Source organism: Rosa chinensis, chromosome 3 (genome assembly GCF_002994745.2).
Source record: "Rosa chinensis cultivar Old Blush chromosome 3, RchiOBHm-V2, whole genome shotgun sequence".
In the NCBI taxonomy this organism is placed as follows: Eukaryota; Viridiplantae; Streptophyta; class Magnoliopsida; order Rosales; family Rosaceae; genus Rosa; species Rosa chinensis.
Window position 1 is genome coordinate 16,699,892 of NC_037090.1, and position 22,397 is coordinate 16,722,288.

At 38.1% G+C, this 22,397-nt stretch overlaps 1 pseudogene; it reads right to left on the reverse strand.

Annotated features, from left to right (window-relative positions):
* Nucleotides 1–490: 490 nt before the first annotated feature.
* On the reverse strand, nucleotides 491–19,550 carry LOC112194194 (annotated as a pseudogene).
* Between the last annotated feature and the right edge of the window lie 2,847 nt (nucleotides 19,551–22,397).

Here is a 22,397-nt window from a genome sequence, read left to right on the forward strand (position 1 = left end):
GCCCCCCAATAGACGTCTATTGCCTCCTAATAGGCGTCTATTGTCTCCCAATAGAACTTTCGTTCTATTGCCCCCCCAATAGAGGGGTCTATTACCCCCCAATAAGGGTCTATTGCCCCATAATAGGCGTCTATTGCCTCCCAATAGACTGGCAATAAAGGTCTATTGCCCCCCAATAGAAATATATTACCTCCCAGAATTATGATAAGAACAAATGAACCAAACAAATTGCTACAAAGTGAACCAAACTCGCTGCTAAGCTAGCTAGTTGGACTATCAGAAATAGCAAACGATGTTCGAAGCATCAAATTCAAAATCAAATCAGCAGATTGATGAAGAAACAGAATTTCATATTATTAGCAACAAATTCAAATGCTACATGGAAGAACCATAAAATTTTGCCACCAGGAATATATGTAGTCATCATGATCATCAGGGAAATGTTCAACATCATGGTCCAGCTCTTGATTCGGCTCCCAATTGCGGGAATTCAACAACACTTCCCATTCTCATCCTCATCAGACTCAGATCCAAACCCAACGAGCCTCACCCAGCTCTCAAACGGCTCCACCCTACCTACAGAAGAAGTCTCCTCACTGGATTCCGACCAGGAAACCCTCCTTCCCATGAAGAAGTCATCTTCATCAGGATCATCAAAACAATTCCTAAAATCTAACCCTAACCCTAACCCTAAACTCAAATCCAGATCCAACCCATCATCCATTTCGCAATTCCCCTCCACAACCCCAAAATCGGAGTTGCCGGAGACCAAACGGAACGGGCCGTTACTTAAGACTGCTCGACGTGCTGCTGGAACAGATCCATGACGAAATTGACCTGGTTCTCGCTGTCCGACGATAAGTGGTTGGTGTTAGAAATTGAATTGGGCTCCGAAACAACGTCGTCGTTGTTTCGCTCGGCGTGGATTGTGGAATGGTACTGGGGAAAGATGTCGTCTTCGCTGTCAAAGTCTTCGTCGTCTTCTTCGTGGACCGTGACGAACTGGGCCGACAGAAAATCAGGATCGGAGGAGATGTAGAGGTTGAAGTCGTTGGAGGACCAGTAGGGGAGGGATTCGAAGGCTTGTTTATATGGTTGTCCTCGTCGGCGAGAGAGAGAGAGAGAGGCAGTGTGTTGCTCGTGCCGGAGAGAGAGAGGAGAGATAGAGGAGCATGGCATCGATGTCTTTTTCCAATTAGGAAGAGGGCAAAAATGTCATTTTACTTCAAATATGGTAAGTGAGAATAAAAATCTCTTACTGGGGTAAGTGAGATAACTCTGATTCATTTTGAGGCTTTTGGTCAAGGACCCAAAATAATATCTTTATTAATTAAGTAAATTTCAAAAAAGAATGGTTAAATTTTTAAACTTCCACAAATGCCCTCACTTAATCAATAATTAAGAAATATATTATTTATATATCACGATACAATAGTAATTCAATAATATTAGATTAAAATAAGGACAAGCTTTGAATCGAACTAGTGTGTTGGAGTGCAAATACTATTTGGTGTCTAGTGACATAAATCTCTCATTTACAAGTGAGAGGTCGTGAGTTTGATTCGCAATAAACTAGTTGTTATATAAATATTTGATAAAAAAATAAATAAATGAAAAACTAATGTTTCCAACACACGTCTGAAAGAAGGGCAACCACGTTGCTCATGGATTGGCCCCGTTAGCCTTGAAAATTTTACAATCTTGGTATTGTAAGGAGGTTGGACCTCCATGGTCACATGAGCTGATTGATATGTCTTGATCTCGTTGATGTGACTATTGGGTGGGATGTGAAAAAGATTTTCTTCCTTTCTGGATTCTGGACAATTACTTGAAATGTGCATGGTTCCTATATATGCTTGTTCTCTAATGGTAAAACTTTCTGTGCATACCAGAATACTAACCATATGAGGCTACGAGGCCAATTTTAAATGCCAAAACATTTCCCAGATATAGTTGTCTATATCAAATACATAACCATAATCTTTTATAGAATGGAAAATAATCTCTATTTTCAGGACAATTTGGAATGTAATCTTTCGATTAAAGAAGGTTATTGAAAATGTTCATGTATTAGATTTGGTCAATGATACGTATCAGATGCATGCATCTACCTAACAATTGCCAAACATATTTTCAAATAACATTTCCAAGATTTAATTGGCTATATCAAATACATAACCATAATCTTTTTTAGAAAATAATTTTCTAATCAAAGAAGGTTACTGAAAAGGTGTGTATTAGATTTGGTCATTGATACATATCACTATCAGATGCATGAATCTACCTAACAATCGTCAAACATATCCAAAATGTATGAACTTTCAAATTTTAAAAAGGCGGCCGGTAAACAATTTTGGTTAGGGGTGGGATCGGTTTGGCTCGGCTCGGGAATGAGCCGATACTGAGACCGATATCGACTTTTTAGTCAGCTCGGATTTGTTCGGGATGGTGGAATTTTAGCAGGGATACCGATTGGTCCCGAAACCGATCGATTTGGTACAGTTTTGGGACCAATCGGTTTCAACAGTTCGCAGATGGAGATGAAGAGCAGGCTGAAGGGGCTTTCGAGCGGCGAAGCAACGCTGACGTCAGTGAGTGGGATGACTGAGTCTGTGGTGTTAATGGAGGATTACGAGCCTTAGGAATGGGAAGGGCAAGTGGAGCCTGGTGTGCTTATCACTTTCGATTCAGGTAGCTGTTTTTCGCCTTGTTTCTGGAGTTGGATCTGACCCCCTTCCTCAACTTCAGCCTCGCCCTCTCCGTCACAGGCAACTTATTCCACCCGGGCTTCCACGCGCACGATACCACCACCCCTCCGTTTCCGTCAACCCGTACCCATGACTCACCACGAATCCCAGCAACTCAATCCGAGAGAGAACCGCCACAGGAACCGCCGTCATGATCTGGTTTTTGCTCGATTCGGTCAATACGGTATGTTTTTCACCCATACCTGTGCCGACCCGTTTGCAGAGGTTTCGGTACGGTTCGGATCGGGATTCCGGGGAAACGACTCATCATACTGACCCGATCGGACGAGATCAGTTTCAGGATCTCGGTTTGGAATTCCCAGCCCTAATTTTGGTAACTCCCACATTATTGAAATGTAATTCACGTACCTTATTTCGAGAGTTCTTATCACGAAGGAACTCAAAGACCCTTTTGCGGGGAACAGGAAGCCAGAATGAGGTTGCTGCAGTGAGCACAATGCCTTGAGGCCTTCCTGGATCATCCACACTCTTTCGGGTCATCACACGAACATCATCAGCCCCTGTTCGAGATAGCGTCGTCCATGTATGAGTGGTAGATGCACTCTCACTCACTCCGGCACAAAAACTTATAACCATTCTCTCGGCCAGCTTCAACATGCTCTTCCTCCCTTCTTGAGTTGTTGTCACTAAGCAACCATGCATTCTGATGCGCTAATGGCAAGCACATAATTTAACCCTGAAATGTCGTTAGTAATATAAGTAAGTAGGGATCCTTCTATTCCGGGGATTGAGGGTACACCTGTCATTGTCAAACATTTAAACAATTAAAATTAAAACAAAGTATAATATTCACAAATATATTCACAACTATAAACATTATTTACGAAAAAAGGGGGGATTTTGTTTTTGGATTTTTGAAAATAAAACTAAGTTAACAAAATAATTAAAATGCAAAAACATAAAAATACGAGTGGAATGAGAAAACAAAGATCAAAATCAAAACATATGATTAAAATTGATTCAAACCCTAATATTGTTCATCTAAGTTATGAGAAAAGAGTTGATCATGTGAAACGTTAAAAGCAAACAATTTCCCATATTTTACTTTTCAATGCTAATTAACCTAAGCGAAAGTACCTAGATCAATCCTATCAAACATGCATTCAAGCACTAGAAAGCTAGTTAATCACAACATGTTTAATGCATTACACATAGAGAAAGGCTATCAACTCAAGTGTACAACTTAGTATGGAAAAGTCCACCTAATTGCAATCCTCGTTAATTAAATTCGATCTTTGTACAAAACCTTTACTACTTTGATTCAAGTTTACACAAAACGAAAAGTCGATTTCATGTTCTTAAACCTAGCAACAATTATGCATAAACCCTATAAGTGTCGACCCAAATAAGATTAATACACAAAGGATATCTATAACACAAATTTAATTAAGCAAACCCACATAAGCAACTCTCGAAGAACAATGATATGAATCTGAAAATATCAATTAATCAAAAAAATTCCAGAAATAATACTTTGTTCATCCATATATGTCAACTAGAACAAAACCAACGAAATCAAAGCAAAGGTTACAAAGGAGAATTGGATTACACCGTGAGATGGAGATGAGATGAACGAATTGAGGATGTAGTCTCTTGAATCTCGAAAGCAAGCTTCAAGGATGATGATGGAGGATGATGCTCACGGCAATTCTTCTTCTCCCTTGGCCTTGCTTGAACTCGTAGCTTGCTCTAGAGGGTGGAAAGGAAAATGAAAAGGAAATGGAGAGACAAGGAGATGGAATGGATGAAGGAATGTGTCTTAGAATGAGAGGAGAATGTGTTTATATAGGGAAGAAAAAAGAAGAGTGAAATGATGAGTGGAAGAAAAATAATAAAAGTGGATCTAAGTTCACTTGTAAAATATGGAAAAGATAGAGAAATGATGAAATGAAAGCAAAGCATGAAGGTGCAGCAACATGGAAGTGATGATGATCTATTAAAGAGATTGTAGAAGAAAAATATATCAAAGGAAAAAGAGAAAAGCATCTAGCTTTCTTCATGTGGGTAGGAAACATGAACATGTGAATATTGAGCTGTTTTTAGGTCAGTTTCTGCCCCTTTATTCCTTCAATTATTTCTCCAACAAGACTTCATATTGGGCCTCCAATTTCTTCATAAAAAAATGTTCCTCTATGAGTGTAGATCATCCTGATCAATTTTCAGAGCTTCAATCCATGTGGTTGGGCCAGAAATTCTGCTGGACTCCTCACAGGTCTAGTTTTCCAGTTTTGCTTATGCAGAAAATTGGACTAATTGTTTGAAGGCCTTCCACTTCTATCTGGATCTTGCACTCTTCATATGAAATGTTCCTTTGGGTCTAGAATGGATCTGGAAGGTTTCAGCTCATTTGAAGTTCATTTGGTCAGGCGGCCGCTCCTTCTTCTTTGCTTGGCTTGGTTTCTCCTAGCCGGAGTAGGAATATGTGCAAAATTGATCTTTTAGTACATTTCCATTTTTCTCCATCATTTCTAGGTAATTATGGACCTAACGCTCATTTCACCTTCATCTACTCCAATGTACCTAAAAATAGAAATTGAATTAAAAATGGATTCAGTTAAGGAATTAACTAAGTAAAATGTGAGGAATTAACTATTAAAATATAACATTAAAATGCTCCTATCACATTCAAAATATATAATATCAATCGAGTGAATCGACTAAATAAACCATCTAACCAAATTAAATCTAGGGTTCTTAATAACTAGTCTCTAAACACTCATATGTATCACTATACTTATTAGTTTTTTTTTAGGAGAACGGAAAACTGATCCATTGATATAAAATCATACGACCGCACTCAGTCAACCCCTTATATTACAATCATTGCTCAAGTGGTGCACTGATTGCACATAAAAAATGACTACTATGCCTTGAACACTAAGAATGAGGTTGCTGCAGTGAGCACAATGCCCTGAGGCCTTCCTGGATCATCCACACTCTTTCGGGTCATCACACGAACATCATCAGCCCCTGTTCGAGATAGCGTCATCCATGTGTGAGTGGTAGCACTACTAGAATTTTTGCTTTTTACATCGGCCAAAAACCGATGTTAAAAAAAAACTCATCCGATGTCTTAGTGGGTGATGTTAAAAATCACGATAAAAAAGACATCGGTGAAAAACCGATGTCCAGATCAACAATAGACATCGAATAAGCTTATGGAACCGATGTAAAACAGTTATTTTGATAACATATTAGTGTGTTTAGATATTGTTAAATCTTCATATTTTGCCATTTAATGCTTAATGAAGTATAGGTCCAATAGCATAAATATTCATTTTAACATCGTTACTCATATTAGAAACGATGTTTATTATGGTATCAGACATCAGATTATTTTCATTTTGCCTGCCGTTTGTGAGGTTCACACATATTTTAAATATCGCTTCTTACACAATACATCGTTATCCATGAAAAACGAGACATCGATTTTAGTTTCGAAACTGATGTATTATCTCTTTCTGGACATCGTTTTTGTAGTTTAACACTGATTTGAAACAAGTATATATGCATCATATCTTTTATATGAGATTATGTCCAAGAAATTAATTATAGCTGCTAAAATGCTTGTAATCCACATTCAACAACATGACATTCTGAATTAATTAAATATGGGGCATTGCATTAATTTCTGTCGAACAGCAGAATTATTAATAGTTTCAAAAATAGACAAAAACATTCCAACCTACATCAAGGCTAGCCCAAAATAGACCATTGCAATAACTATATGCAGTTTAGTTCACCTGCAATTGTACAACATTCTACTTCAAAATGATTCTACAAAATCTAGCTAGCCTTACTCAAAATCACTTTGGTAGAGTCAGCATCTATAGCAAAGTCTGCAAATAGTCAGCTACTTCAATGCAGACCTCGTCAAGTTCATCTTGGGTGTATACTTTCCGAGTCTTCGCTGTCCACTATGAATATATTCAATAACAAAAAAAGGGCAGAACTGTAGGCCACTAGGAACTGTAGAAAAGAAATATACATAATCCAGGACCAGTAGGACAACCCCAGTTCTGAGCGACCTCAAATAAACCCAAAAAACACAACAGATACTATTCTAAAACAACTTTCCTAAAAGACCAAGTATAAGCCAGATTTCAAGAATCAATAGGTAAAGAACAAAATCAGAACCAACCCAGAAACTGAATTGTGTTTCATCTTCAGAGGCATTCTTCATTCAGTTGTAAAAATCGTTCTTCGCATTAAGCAGGCAAACTCTACACCTTTTATTCTTTGCTGATGAAGCACTAGTGATCAAAAGCTATAAAATACCATGCTACTATACTAGTTAATTATGTGATTGGCTGTGCCAAGGGTCTTAAAACAACTACACCTCCATTCTTAACACCTGCCGGAAACCCATGGCCATTGGTCTTTGTCTGTACCCTGTTTTATATCCTAGACTCCTAGTTGATTAACATGGCTACATAATACTTTTACGCTGACCATATTCTGAGACAAAATCATTCTATTGCACGTAACAATGGAGGTTGTAAAAATAGTAGAAGTGTTTGCCAAAAGCTGTTTAAAGATACCCTCAAGCTGTCAGACCATTTTAGGGATATTCTATCAGTTTTTCTAACCTTTACACTTTTAAGTCCTATTATACTGATCTAAAAACCTCACTACAAAAATAACAAAGAAAAAACTTACCACTCAATAAGTTTGACAAAAGTGAGCTCAAAGAGTGTAATCATAAAGTAGAGAATCCAATACGTACGCCATTGGCGATCATCAGTTTAGAAGCTTTGAGTCTTGTTGAGATATAGTACAGGGCAGTGAACACTGATCGGGATTGTCCGCTACTATCCCATATTCCTTGGAAGAAAGCCGAGGCTCAGTGCAACTTACTTGGTTTGATTCGGAGGGTTCCTTCAAAGACTGGGGGGAGTCTTGGGTACTCCTCTTTGAAGATATCCTCACAATGTTATACACTTAGGACCAAATATAAATGGCTCCTATCTGAAGAACAAAAGACACAAACCAGATAAAGAAACATCAATACATAATACTATTGAGATCGAAGAAGATGACGAAGAAGAAGTGTACTACTTACTGCCATTGAAAGTGATGCATAAGCCATTCCATAAGTGTCACAGACATCAGGAGCTCCAAATGGGCTTCCCTTTTCTTTACAGACTGCTAGGATTATGATGAGGAGAAAGTTCCCCAAATTTCCTATTCATATCAAGTCAGGTATTAACTTCAGAAATCATTGGTACGAATTAATATTTCGAAATCTGAAAGCAAATTTAAAATTACCAGCCGCACAGCATCCCAAAATGAGGCCTCCGAGATGTGGAGGTGGTCTTGCTAATTGGATGAGTATCCATCCAAGTACAGAACCAACAATGAAGGTGATTAGGATGTTCACAGGCATAAACCACCTTTATGAATAATTAAATACAGAGTCATATGCACCATACTTAAAACACTAATCACTGAAAGTTTTGAGATTAACTAAACAAAGGATTTGAACTCACAGTTTAATCATACCGTCATATGTAATGGTCCGGGCAACGTTAGTTCCCACCAGAGCTGGACTGAATACATAAAATACAACTTGTTCACAAACACAACAATTGTACTATGTCTAAAATTAACCAAGGTAAATCTACATAATCCCATTACCAAAAGTTGATTTGGAATTAACCAGGTATTTCATAATCAAATTACATGTATGATTTGGAATTAACAGAACCCAAAACTCAGAATTTGGAAAACAAAACAGAAATGAAATCCCACCTTGGAGCTTGAGAGAAACGACGCCGTCTTCGACGGACACAATGTCGACGTTTCCACCATCATTGATGGTCTAGGGGCAGACGTCCTCGAGAACCAAGTCAATGTTGGGAACTGTGAGCTCAAATTGCTTGGCCGAGTAGAGTCCCGGAGAAGCAGAAGAAGACTCGGCAGCAGCGCTTGCGTTTGAAGCTCTAATGGCTGAATAGAGAATGATTCTTCTTTGAGGAGCTAGACGGCACCGTTTTACAAGCATAAGTTGTGGGGATCGATGGGATTTCGCTGGGATTTGAGAAGAAGGAATTGGGGTTTTGGGCAACCAGGAGAAATCAGAAGGAACTAAATACCTACCGAAAGGATTTGCATCCAAATCCAGGACTTAATTTATCAAACCATGAATAACCCAAATTAAAACCAAACGGAGAGGGTTTTAGAGAGAGAAAGTGTGTGTCTATGAGAGAGAGAGAGAGAGAGAGAGAGAGAGAGAGCTTGCTTGCGGAGGCAATGGCGCAGGAGAGACGTACAGTAGCAGGAGTGAGCGGAGGAGAGGGAGGCGGTGGTGGCTGTGAAAAGAGAGGGAGAGAGGAAGGAGGAGAGGGCTAGGGTTTCGGGGAAGAGCCAGAGAGATGGGTCACCGTTCTTTCGGAGATAAAGTGAGAATGAAAGGGGCTGCCAGAGAGAGTGGGAAAACTGACCTAAGTGTGAGGGAAAGGAAAATTTTGTTCCCCCCCTTTGAAATTTTTAACTTAGTCTTTTCCGCGTTTTTTTAAATTTTCAGAATCAAATCGTAGACATCGGTCAACAGTAAAAATCGATGTCAGTAATATGCATAGAAATCGGTATTTGAGGAATCGATGTTAATGACATTTTTTTACATCGCGTGTATTCCTCACTGATGTAATTGTCATGATGTCTAAGGCCAAAATTCTAGTAGTGTAGATGCACTCTCACTCACTCCGGCACAAAAACTTATAACCATTCTCTCAGCCAGCTTCAACATGCTCTTCCTCCTTTCTTGAGTTGTTGTCACTAATCAACCATGCATTCAAAATATATAATATCAATCGAGTGAATCGACTAAATAAACCATCTAACCAAATTAAATCTAGGGTTCTTAATAACTAGTCTCTAAACACTCATATGTATCACTATACTTATTAGTTTTTTTTTTAGGAGAACGGAAAACTGATCCATTGATATAAAATCATACGACCGCACTCAGTCAAGCATGATGGGTACAAACACCCCTTATATTACAATCATTGCTCAAGTAGTGCACTGATTGCACATAAAAAATGACTACTGTGCCTTGAACACTAAGAAGCTACAACACCAAAAAATTCAGTACATCCGCCTAAGACCCTCATGGTGTACATCAGTACTGATCTTTGGGCACATTGTAACGTCCTAGAGAAACAAGGTATACAAGGCCAAGGCTCACTGCACCCACCCGTAAAAGAGGGAGCCTTATTAGACAAAAAGAAATAACAAAAAAAAAATGAAGTTGGGCCCAAAGCAAAGCTCAGACCCAAAAGCACTCAAACCCTAGCCAACTCCGAGCTGCAGCAGCCACCACACCTCCACCCCTGTTACAAGACTCTAGCCACCGCCACGAGTAGCCGTTGGCCACCATCCACTCCTCCATTATCGCCAGCACGACGACAAGAAGCACCACCTCCCCCAAAACACCTTGTCCCTGCATGGTTCTAAAGCACCCATATCAGATCGGAGAACTTCGATCCAAAAGAGCCCGTCAAAACCCCACCTCACACTATCCTGCCAGCCACCGCCGATCAAGGGACATAATGCCGGTACCACTAGACTGCTCTCGCCACAGCCTTTAAGCGATCAGAAGATGTAGGACCACCACAAGGCTTGCAAGCTCGTCAAGGTTCAAGCCACGCCGTCGCAGCAACAGGCTAAGAAACGGCCATAAAAAAAGTTCCTGCCCAGCTGCACTCACTGCTCACCGACAAGGCTAAAAGCCTTGCACGGCACGGGAGCCGCCGGACGAGAGCCTCCAAGTTTACCCAAAGAAACCCTAGCCGCCCTCTTCTTGAGAGAGAGAGAGAGAGAGACTAGGGACTCTCATTATACTTATTAGTTAAGTGTGACCAACTAATTAATAAGTAGTTATTACATACCGGTAGGGACGTTTGTCGCCAAGGCTCTGGCGAGACGCTCACATTGGCGGTCCAAGGTCGCAACCCATCTTTTTGCCCCGAATGCGTGGCCAGAGTTGACCAACTGCTTGTACAGATCGTGAACACCTCTTTCATCCACTTCTACATGCTCAACCCAGGTTTCAAATTTCGGTTTCGGTTTCGGTTTCGGTACTTCAAATTTAAGGAAATTTCGGAGAAAGTTTCGATTTCGGTGGAAATTTCGGTTAAAAATAAAGAAATCAAATTAATTGCATTTATAAAATGATATTTTTAAATGAAACTTTTACATAGATTAAACTAACCTATAATAAACCTATTTACAATGGAACATCTCTAAAATTATACATTTATAACAGAATTATGATATTTTATATGGACGAGTAATTAACTAGTACTATAGTAGATTGCTAAACTAGTGTTTTTATCTCTGTGTATTGATAATGTGTTGTATATTGATAATGTAAATATGATTTACTTTTTTTAATAATTAGAAAATTACAAGGGGGTGGGGCAGGGCACGTAAAACCAAAACCCCGTGAATGAAAATGAACAAGTACAACAAAATAAAAGCTACTACGATGTGGTTCGATCTAGCTGGTTGAACTTCTTTCATTTGGTATTATATAATACTGCTCCCAAGTACATGAATTTTGGAAATGATTTTCGTACTTCATCACATGGTTATTGTATGTGTACGTGTTGTTCCCTTTCCACATGCAATCCATATATCGGATATTGTGGGAATTACCTAATATGATGTGACAGTGTATGAAGCATACAATATTTGAGACGAAGCAAAAAGGAAATCGTGTTATGGTTGGAGCATTCAACTTTGTAGCAGATAAAAACAAAAAGATTTTTTGTTGTATTCAACTTGATTGCAAAAAAAAAAAAAAAAAAAAATCAAAATTTCATATTTTCTCTATAAAAGTATGAAGTAAAAATTAATTGTAGGTGACATAAAATTTAACAGAAATTTTAGAGAAATTTCGGACAAAATTTCGGTATGAATTTTTAAATATATATTGTGTGTGTAGATATTTCGGAAATTAAAAATTTCGTGGAAATGTACTGAAAATTTCAGAAAATTTCGGGAAACTTCTGACGGAAATGATATAGCATATGAATTTCATTTCGGTACTTCAAAATTACGGAAATTTCGACGGAAATTTCGGCAGTATCGGAGAAATTTAAAACCTTGCCGCCTCAACCCAAGCAACCTAAAGCAGGCACCAAAGTTTCGAAATGAAATCAAATCTGATGCAAATTGGCATACATATACTGATGTACAGAGTTTTTTATTTAATTGAACTACGTTTGATTTGTCCAAAAAAAAAATGAACTACCTTTCAGTTTCCATTTGGCATTTCTTGGATGAGACAACCAGAAGGTCTTCTTAAACATGATTTCAAAGCAAATGTATATCCGCGTTGATTTTCCAAGGAGATATCAACCACTGCCCAAGTGCCATCGGCATGCTGCTTACAGTACCTCACAAAATAACTCTCACCAGTTGGAACCAGTGGAGATGGTACTTGAAATTCTGCTGTTATCTGCCAAGTTACAATACACGTACATTCATGATAAAGGAGAACCGTCTTGAATAGTATAATGTATACAACTTACGAGTTACGAGACACTATGCATACCACTTGCAAGGCTCCATTGTAGTTTCCGGCTACATCAGTTGATAGCACATCCAGAGTCTTAGCTCTTGATACAATCGCCGAAAATCCAGTTGACCATTGATTCTAAATAGTAAACACAAAAGGAAAACAAGTTACTATTAGGGTTCTCATGTACTCCGATCCTCCATTTCTGAGGCATTAAATTGTATGTACATTCTCAAAAACGTTTCCCTATACAATGTAACATATATTGTCATACTATCAACATCATTAATAAGGAGAGTACGTTCTTGATTAAAAACTTGTAACATCGTACACCATGTTCAAGAGATTGTATCTTTACCTTGTTTGAATATGTAGATCTATCCTAATATTACTATAAAACCATTACATTAGAATTTGACGTGTTTAACAATAGATTCTTACTTTTTAGACACATGGAATTGATCTAAATCTAACAATATAATTGTACTGCAGAGCATGACATGCATGTGTTCAAAAAAATAAATTCTCACTTTTTGAAGATGTAGATCGATCTATTTTAACTATAAAATATGTTCTAAATAGTAGAACACGTGTTTAAACCATATGATATTGATACATATATCGATCTAAGAATATTGCACGTGTTACGACAATAAGTTTTAACATACCACGTAGATCAATCTTATCATTCGTGCTCAAATAATTTAATATCTGTAATATTGTTTCAACTTTCGGCACGTGAATAAATCAAAATTTGACAACATAACTTGCAACCAGAAGAATATCATCCAAATATATATAGATAGTTCAATTGAATTATTAAACTTACCACATCCATGAGAATCTCAACAAGTTTATTGCGGTTCATAATGACAACAGCACTCTCCCGCGAAGCTTCACATTTGAATCCAGGTTGTTTCGGCACAATTCCACGAGGACATGTTCGAATGTACTCATCCTCATTGAGCACAGTGGTTGATCCATCAATGCTATTCATCCACAAAGGCTCGCCAATTTGAGCCATTCGGATTAGCTCCTCCATAGCTACAAATGCAAGCTTAATAATCATGGGCTTATCTGCCTCATCACTAGGTGCACTGATTCACCCCATAATGTCTCCTTAAGTATTCATGTCTGAGTTTAATTAGAAGCTGTGATGAGGAGTCCCCTTGTTTCCCACTCCAAGATCAAGTACTGTGGACTGCAATGAGGAGGAACTGGTGAAGATATAAGAGGGTAGTTCTCCACCGGCTTGCTGACGTATTTAGCAGCAATTAATTGCTGATATTCTGTCAATCTGGAAAGAATTAGAAAGTAGCTAATTGATAAGGAAAGGGAGATATATAAGCTTATCATTAAACCAATATGCATGCATAATATGATTTTGTAAATACAAAATAGGTAAATATCGCCTATTTAAAGAATGTGGTTCAAATTCAAATAGACATATAAATTTTCAATTTGGTTTCTGAACAATCTCCTTCTTTACTGAGGTGTTAGACCGAAAAAACCGGTGTGATGTAATGAGAATTGGTTGATGGCACCGTTGTCGTTGTTAGCTCGTTTATATATATATATTGAGTTCGTATATCGTTTTTGACCACTTATCTATTTTTAATTGAATATTAGTATATATAATAGAGAATAAATAAATAGAAAATTACGTATAAGTAACAGACCAAATTTATAAAAACAGAAACCCCATCTTATATTAGATTTATACAATTAAGGACACAAAGCCCAAGCTCAAGGAGAGTGTAATAGACTTAACTTCTGAAATTTTATGTGTAATTATGAATTAATACAATTTTTCATTAAAATTACAGTAATGCCATTATCAGAAACTTCTCTTGTCTCTCTTCTCTCATCTCCCATCAGAAAGGCTTCAAGGACAGATCTCTCAATTCTTGTTCAACGTCGCCTCGTCCAACTCCGGACGCTGCCACAACTCGATGCCCGTAGTCGATCTCAGGTTAGATTTCGGCGAGTCCAACTCGAAACTCTGGAAAATGCAAAACCTGCCGGAGCTGCTATTCGCTTTCCGGCTTTCGTACTCCATCCACGGTGCACCATCAGACGAAGCACAACCACAGGCGTGACGGCGACGGAGTGAAGAAACGAACTCGACAGGTTTCCAGGTCGGAGCTGGTCGGAGAGAAGAATTCCGGTCGGATCTTGATTCGGGTCGTGGGTCGTCGATCGGGTTGAAGAAGATTGAAGCTTCTGGTAAAATCTGGTGTGCTCGGTCCTATTCCAGCCACTATATTCTTGATCTCAATGGTTGATATCAAGCTATGGAGAAATACACGGACCAGATTGGGCCAGAAATTTTTTTATTTTTTGAAATAATTTCTTTAATCTAAAACTGCTAAAATTCATAAAAATTAGTTCGGGTATCCGAAAAATTCCCCGAAAATTCCCACAAACTCATTTTGTCGCGTCCTTTATTATCAAACTCTTAAATCAATATCAGAAAGAATGCAATAGCAGAACTAGATGAGTATGTGTGCAGTAGCAGGATTAGATGATGAAGAGTGCAGTAGCATGATTAGACGATAATGAGTGCAGTAGCAGAACACGAGTACAAGTGCCATAGCAGAACTATATGAATATGAGTGCAGCGAGTGTAGTAGCGGGATTGAACGAATGCAGTAGCAGGATTAGATGATGACAAGTGCAGTAGCAGAACACGAGTACAAGTGTATTAGCATAACTGAACAAGTATGAGTGCAGCGAGTGTAGTAGCAGAATTGAACGAGTGCAGTAGCATGATTAGACGATTACGAGTGCAGTAGCAGAACACGAGTACAAGTGTAGTAGTAGAACTGAACGAGTATGAGTGCAATAGCAGGATTGGACGAGTGCAATAGCATAACAAGAATAGCAAAACTGGACGAGTATGAGTGCAATGGCAAGATTGGACGAGTGCAGTAGCAGGATTTGACGAGTGCAGTAGCAGAAAACGAGTAGCAAAACTGGACGAGTATGAGTGCAGTAGTAGTAGATGATAAGATGAGAGTAGTAGGAGAGTGAGGTTTTGTGAAGTAACATAAAAGGATTATTCTCAAGGAAAAAAAAAATAGTATCATAAACGGTTAATTTTCAAAAAAAAAAACATAAAAGAATTATTCTAAAAAAAAAAGTAACATAAAGAATTATTCTCAGGAAAAAAAAAGTAACATAAGGGGATTAGAAGTCAAAAGAAATAATTAAAGGTAAAAAAATAAATTAACTCATGACATGTGGCAAGTAGAGAGCATATTGTCCTTATTTGTAAGATTTGAATCATTTGATCCTTATAAAGGGATTAGAAGTCAAAAGAAGTAGTTAAGGGTAAAAAAGTAAATTAACTCATGACATGTGACAAGTAGATATCACATTGTCCTTATTTGTAAGATTTAGTCCTTATATGTTTAATTCAATATTTAGAGCATGTATTTGTTAAGTCATATTTTGTCAATAACTTATATGTAATTTGTTAAATAAATAACCCACAGAAATGAATAATTTTTCCCTTATTTTTTTCATTTTGTCAAGAAAATCTGAAAATATTTCTAAAATTTGTGCCTACTAAACAAAGAAAAGAAAAGTTTCATTTCCTCTGATTTCTCAAATCCGTGAACTAAAATGGCCTAAATCTCCAAACATGGCCTCCATGACATTGTAATAGGGGCAAAAAATATTCTCCATGAAAAATGACGAAAACGGGACCTCAGAAGTCAAAAGTACTTGGTTGGTAGAGAGCCAAAGAGGAGATGATTACACCAATGGGGTTTGGTCCAGTTGGTAGCAGGCTGGTCCTGCATGTTGGGCGAACGCTGCAGTGATACTCCTGGTAGTAAGGAGGTCACTGGTTCGATCATCCGCATGTGAAAAACATCCTATTGGGAGGGGTCTTACCCATGTGCTCTCGGCCCCGGAGTGGTGCTCCCACCCGACCACCATTTTACTTACCAAAAAAAAAAGAGGAGATGATTACCGAAAGCGTCATGATTGTCGTGTTAACTAGTCCTATTAATTGAGGGACCCTTTGTTTCTACCAAACCTTCGTGTGATTCACTCTCTCAGCCCTTTTCCAAAATGCAGGTAAATTCTCAAGAGGCCAGGTACACCGACCACGCACATCCAATATCTGCAACCGTAACTTGATTCCATAATTTCTTTATGGGCATTCGGTCCAAATTATACATGTCACTTTTGACTCTTATACATGAGGTTAAGCTTTATACACAAACCTGTAAAAATAAAAAGAAATGAACACAAATCTAGAATGAATACACATGGTTGAGCTTTCTGTCCACAGAGCACCTTTTTGTTTTTGGGTTTTGGAGTTTAAGGAACAAACATCACAACCAGTTCACCACCACCATACCAGCTTTCGAACCCCTCTATCTTGTGGGAAAGCCAAAGGCCTTAATCACAAAGCTAAAGGGCTTGCAATAAGGTACAAAACATCTATATAGCGGAATCTAAAAACATGAGTCTAAAAGCATCAGGAAAAGGTTTGCTTAAGGGAAACATGAACATTGAACTGATTGAAGTCATATCCATCTCCAAATAATGCAAAATTCCAAACGACCCAAAACTAACAAGATATCCATTTCTTTTTGGAGAAAATTTTATTTCATTATGAATCAAAAGACAAAGGTCACAGTGATACATACACTTAACTAAGAAAACTGAAGCTAGTTTCTCATACCATGATCCTAATTATTTAGACTAGCACTTGGTGTAGAAATTTCCGATCTAACCACCTGAGCAACTCTATAATAATCTCCAAGACTCCAACCATATATCTCAAGAACACAAAAAGTGGGGAACCCGTGCACATATTTGATAAAGGAACAACTAGTCAGTTGGGTAGCTCACATAACAGGAGGAGAGTCCAATATCAATCCAACCATGAATATCTTTGAGACAATTGATTGGATCTCACATTAGATACTCTAAAATATAATTCCACAATAAAAGGATCTTATTGGGAAAAATGACACCAAAGACGTCTTAGCAACCCATCCCTGCCCATGATCCACGAACCGAACACATACGCCAAGTGGAATGATTCTTCCCGCTGGAACTGGAAGAAGGCGGTGAACAAGACTATGTAGGGGCTAGGGTTTCCATACCATCTGCTTGTTCATTGTTTTCTTACTTTCTATATGAATTCACTTTGATAAGAAACGAGTTATATAGATATAAATAGAGATAAATTCACAATTTGAGTAAGAATAAGCTAATGTGCTGCGCAAAGTTACGAATGCTATTGCATTGCAGTTACAACACTAGCGCTTTCCCGCTTAATATGATCCCACACGAGAAACAGGAATTTTTTTTTCATTTATATATATATATATATATATATATATATATATTTTTTTTTTCAATCAAAGGAACATGTATTGATAGGAGGGAGATTATCCCATATTCTTACAATCAAACTTAATCAGGTCCAGAACGAAGTTTGGAGGGTGATTAAGCCAAGTGGAGCTAGTGCTAGCCTCATAGGCAAAATTAGCTAAACAATGTGCTACTCTATTACAACCTCTAGGTGTGTGCTGCAATGAAACATTAGGCAAAGAAAGCAACTCAGTTCGAATGTTGTCGATAAGTTCTTCGGTCGCAAAATGAGTGAAGCTCGTTTCGGCTATATCTTGAATAGCTTCTAAGCAGTCTGTCTCAATGACAGCATTGCTGATTTGCAACTATTTCAGATGGTGTAGCTCTGCAGCAATAGCACATAATTCCACTTGTTTGGTCGAGGCAACTGAGTGTACAGGGGCTGCAAATGCAGCTCGAAAGTTTCCTGCATCATCTCTCAATATTCCCCCAGTTCCACCATGAGTTATCTGATACAAAAAACTACCATCCACATTTAATTTCCAACGCCCTGGAGTTGTTGGTTTCCAATGTTGCTTCTGTTTCGGTACAGACAGTTTCTCAGTCATAGTATCTCGACCAAATTCTTCCAGCCATGCCAACGAAGCTAGGGACAAGTCTTTTGTAGATTGACATTTGCCATCCCAAAGCATCTTATTTCTGTTCTGCCATAATGCCCACAGTACCATCAGAAGCTTATCAAACAAATCTTGTACGTTTTAGGTGCAAAGCATGATCCAGCAGCCACTCTTTAAGGTCAATGTTAGGGAGCAGACTACTCTTTAAGCGAAAAGGTGTTACAGTTAGTATCTCTACCGCAGTCGGGCATTTGCATAGAACATGAGCAATATCTTCAAAAGGATGAGGGCATAGGAGGCAATGCATATCACCCTCATAACCTTTTGTGGACAGCTTGGTTCTTGTAGGTAGTAAGTCCGAGCAAGCTCTCCAAATGCATATTCGAACCTTTCTTGGGACGTTAACTTTCTAAATGCGTTTCCACAAAGCTTGATATATGTTGCCATGGGACGTGGAAGCAAGACTGTTTGCCAACACTTTTGTTCTGACAATCCAATAGGCCGTCTTGACTGAGAAAAAACCTGGTTTTGTTTTTGTTTTTCAAGGACTCCGACAGAGTTTGTTAGCCATAGTTCGGTGACTCAGAGGAATGCGTAGTATTTTTTGAGCAATTTCAAGTGGAAAAATAGCATAGATTGCAGTCGGTAGCCACTACCGTTGTACTATGATCAATGAGGTTAGAAACCCATTCAAAAACACAGTCAAGTGGCTTAGGAATTAAATATTGTTGGCAGCTTGGAATCCACCTATATATCATTCTAAATGTTAACTTGTGTCCCATCACCAATCCACCATTGGACACTCGCTTTTAGTACCGGCCTTCCTTGAAGAATGCTCATCCAAGAAAAGGATGGTGAATCGCCTAACTCTGCATCGCAAAATGAATTATTAGGATAGTACCTGGCTTTGTAAAGTCTTGCAATCAGAGACTTTGGAGTAGAAATCAGCCTCCACCCTTGTTTGGCTAGGATGGCAAGGTTGTAGGCATACACATTTTTAAAACCCATTCCACCTTCATCTTTTATCAGACATAACTTCTCCCAACTGCACCAATGAATTTTGTTTTTGTCATCAGTGTCTCCCCAGAAGAATGAAGCACATAATTGGTGAATGTCATCACAGAGGCTTTTTGGTAGCAGGTAGCAGTTCATGGCATATAGTGGCATGGTTTGGACCACTGTTTTGATGAGAATCTCCTTCCCTGGTGCTCTTAGGATTTTTGCCTTCCAATTCGCTAGTTTCTTTGTGATCTTCTCCTTTATGTAGGCAAAAATAGTAGACTTGGATCTTCCTACTTTCATATGTAATTCCAAATACTTACACTATGTCAATAAACCCATCAGACAACAGAGCTCAGACGACAGAATTGTTGCTTTCTGTTGTCTGAATAACTTTAACGACAGAAAGAAAAAATTATGTTGTCTGAATATAGTGATATACCATGGTAAATTGATTTTGAGAAAAAAATTTTGTTTCAGACAACAGTTTTCTGTTGTCTGAATAATGGAGAGTTGCTTAGTTTCGAAAGTTTGTTTTTTTTTTTGGAAAGGACTGTTTGGTTTTTTGGTAACACATACTTGAAATTAGATCAAGTCATCAAACAACTTAATCAAATCGGGCCCGATGGATTTCTCAAACACTGAAAACGCCCCTCTCTCAAACTTCTCTCTTCTTCACAGCACATCTCTCAAACCAAAACCACTGAACTGAAAAATCCAGCGCCAAATCCAACATCAATCTCTTCTATTCGTTCACTATACTGCTGGTAAGCCATTCGATTAAGTGTTTATAGATTTAGGGGTTTTGTTGTATTGGGAATTTAGGGTTTTTTCGATTAACTGTTTAGCTCACTTTGCCTAGGCAAAGACAGAGGCTAGGTGGAAGACGGAGGTCTGCAAAAACCCAAACCTCCTCAACAGAGGCTAGGTGGAAGACGGAGGTCTGCGAAAACCCAAATTTCTGAAAACCCAAACCTCCTCAAAACCTTCAACCCAGTCTCTGCGACGGTCGACGGCAGCGGCACGACGACCTCGTCTTGTTCTCGCCGGGAGGATCCGAAGCTCAATCAGGTCCACGTGGCTGAAAGGAGAGGCCTTTAGCTCTTCAATCTCAAAAGGGTATTGATTTTTCAATTGGTTTTGCCAATTTTCTAATCTGGGATTGGCTTATTTGCGTTTATTTTCAATTGGGTATGTTTGACTATGATTTGGTTGTATTCTTGTGAGTGCTTGATAATGCTGTGTTTGGTTGGTAGGGACGTGTTAGAATTGGAGAGAAATTCTTGTTTTTCATTGTGTGGGTTTTGACACTGTAAAAGTTTGGTGGCTTGAGAATTAACAGGTTGAGCAAATAGAGAGGCTGTTAGAGACATAACACACCCAGTAGGGTTTTAGGAGTGTGCTGTAAAAAATTTGATAACTTGAGAGTTATGGGGGGCGACAATCACACTGGGGTTAACTCTTTCTGTGAAAACAAGGCATTACAGTTGTTTAATTTGTTCTTTTCAGTACTTGTTCCAGGTGTCATGGATATCCCTCTGCCTCTTAGTAAATTGGCTATGCATCTGGTTAATCATGACGACAATTGTTTATCACTTATCTGGTATTATATCACTGCTATATGGTTTTGTTTGGTGCTATTGGAATGATTGGATATGTCGACTTTTGCAGAATGGATTTAGACAGAATTTTAGTACAAGGAGGAATTGCATAAACAACATAATGCTTTTCTTAATTTGTTTTTCTCTGTTTTGGTCACTAACATAGCTACCCCTATTCATATCTATCTTGAAGCTCAGTAGATTTTTACTTTGCAGCAGAAGTGCGTTTGTTTGTGAATTTCCAATGATAGATGTTTTGGTTCATAAAATTTATCTTATAAGGTGTAATTTACTGGAAAATTTGTTGACTCCCTCTCTACTCTATTAGGGACAAGAAATATGTAGTTCTAGTAGCAACCGGAAGTTTCAATCCTCCTACTTACATGCATTTACGAATGTTGGGCAAGGGGAGGGCATACCAGGTTGCTCCTTTCATTAAGCCTCCAAACAGAACCCTAAAACCCTACCCACTTCAATATTCACAGCCTAAATTTCTAGAATTGAAATTGATATACCAGCAGGTGTTCTATGTTCCCCTACCGAAGAAACTACCCCAATTCATAATCTGTTGAAAACCCATTAGTGAAGATAATAACATCATCTTATCCTTCTGATTATATTAGTTTAATTTAGACAGTCTTTTGCTAATTTCTTCCTTAGCTTTTGGAAAAGATTAAGCACCAACTTGCTTCCAGTTTGCATCGGAACTTGCTCCAGATTAAGCACCAACTTGTTTGTATGAGGTTCAGCTAGGGTTCTTGCAATTACTTTCACAAATAGTTGAATATGATTTATGTCTTGCTGTGAATTTATTGGGATTTTGTAATATAAAAAAACTGATTAAGCAAAATGAAGCATTTAGAGACTACAAATGAAAATTTATTGGGACTTTGTAATTGGGCATGTTATTGATTGTAGTGGGTGAGGTTTTTGGTGGGTGAGGGTTTTGGTGGTAGGCTTCTTTTGGATTTCTTGCTTTTGGTCCAAGAAGCATGATGATCAGTTTTATGTAATTTTCGGTCAGCAATTAGGACTATAGTGACCCTGTTTGAAAGTCTTATAAAAAATTATTAGTTCTAGGTTTGTTTAGAAAAATATTGAAAGCATCTTAATAAAACTAAATTAAATAACCATTTCAGATTTGTTTAATTCTTTGTACTATCAAGAAGATACTCATCAGTTTTCTGTTTTGATTTTAGTAATATAACAATGTCTACATCTGCTTGGGATTTCAACAAACAAGCTTAGTTAACAGTACTACGTACTTTGGTTTCTAATTTTTGGATTGCTGCCTTTTGGTTTCGTGGGAAGTGTTAGCATTTATTCCAATTAATTTGTGGTTAGCTAAATCAATTGTTCACTTCTCAATGTTTTTTTATGAATTCATATGCCTGCATTTTCTACCTTTAGGCTTCAGAACAAAACAAACACTGAAACTGAAATGTGTTATTGCATTGATTGCATGAATAATGATGTGTAGAACATATTCATAGTATGTTGGGGAATGTACAGTTATGGGTTTAGGATTTTAGTGTTCTTATTTAAAACA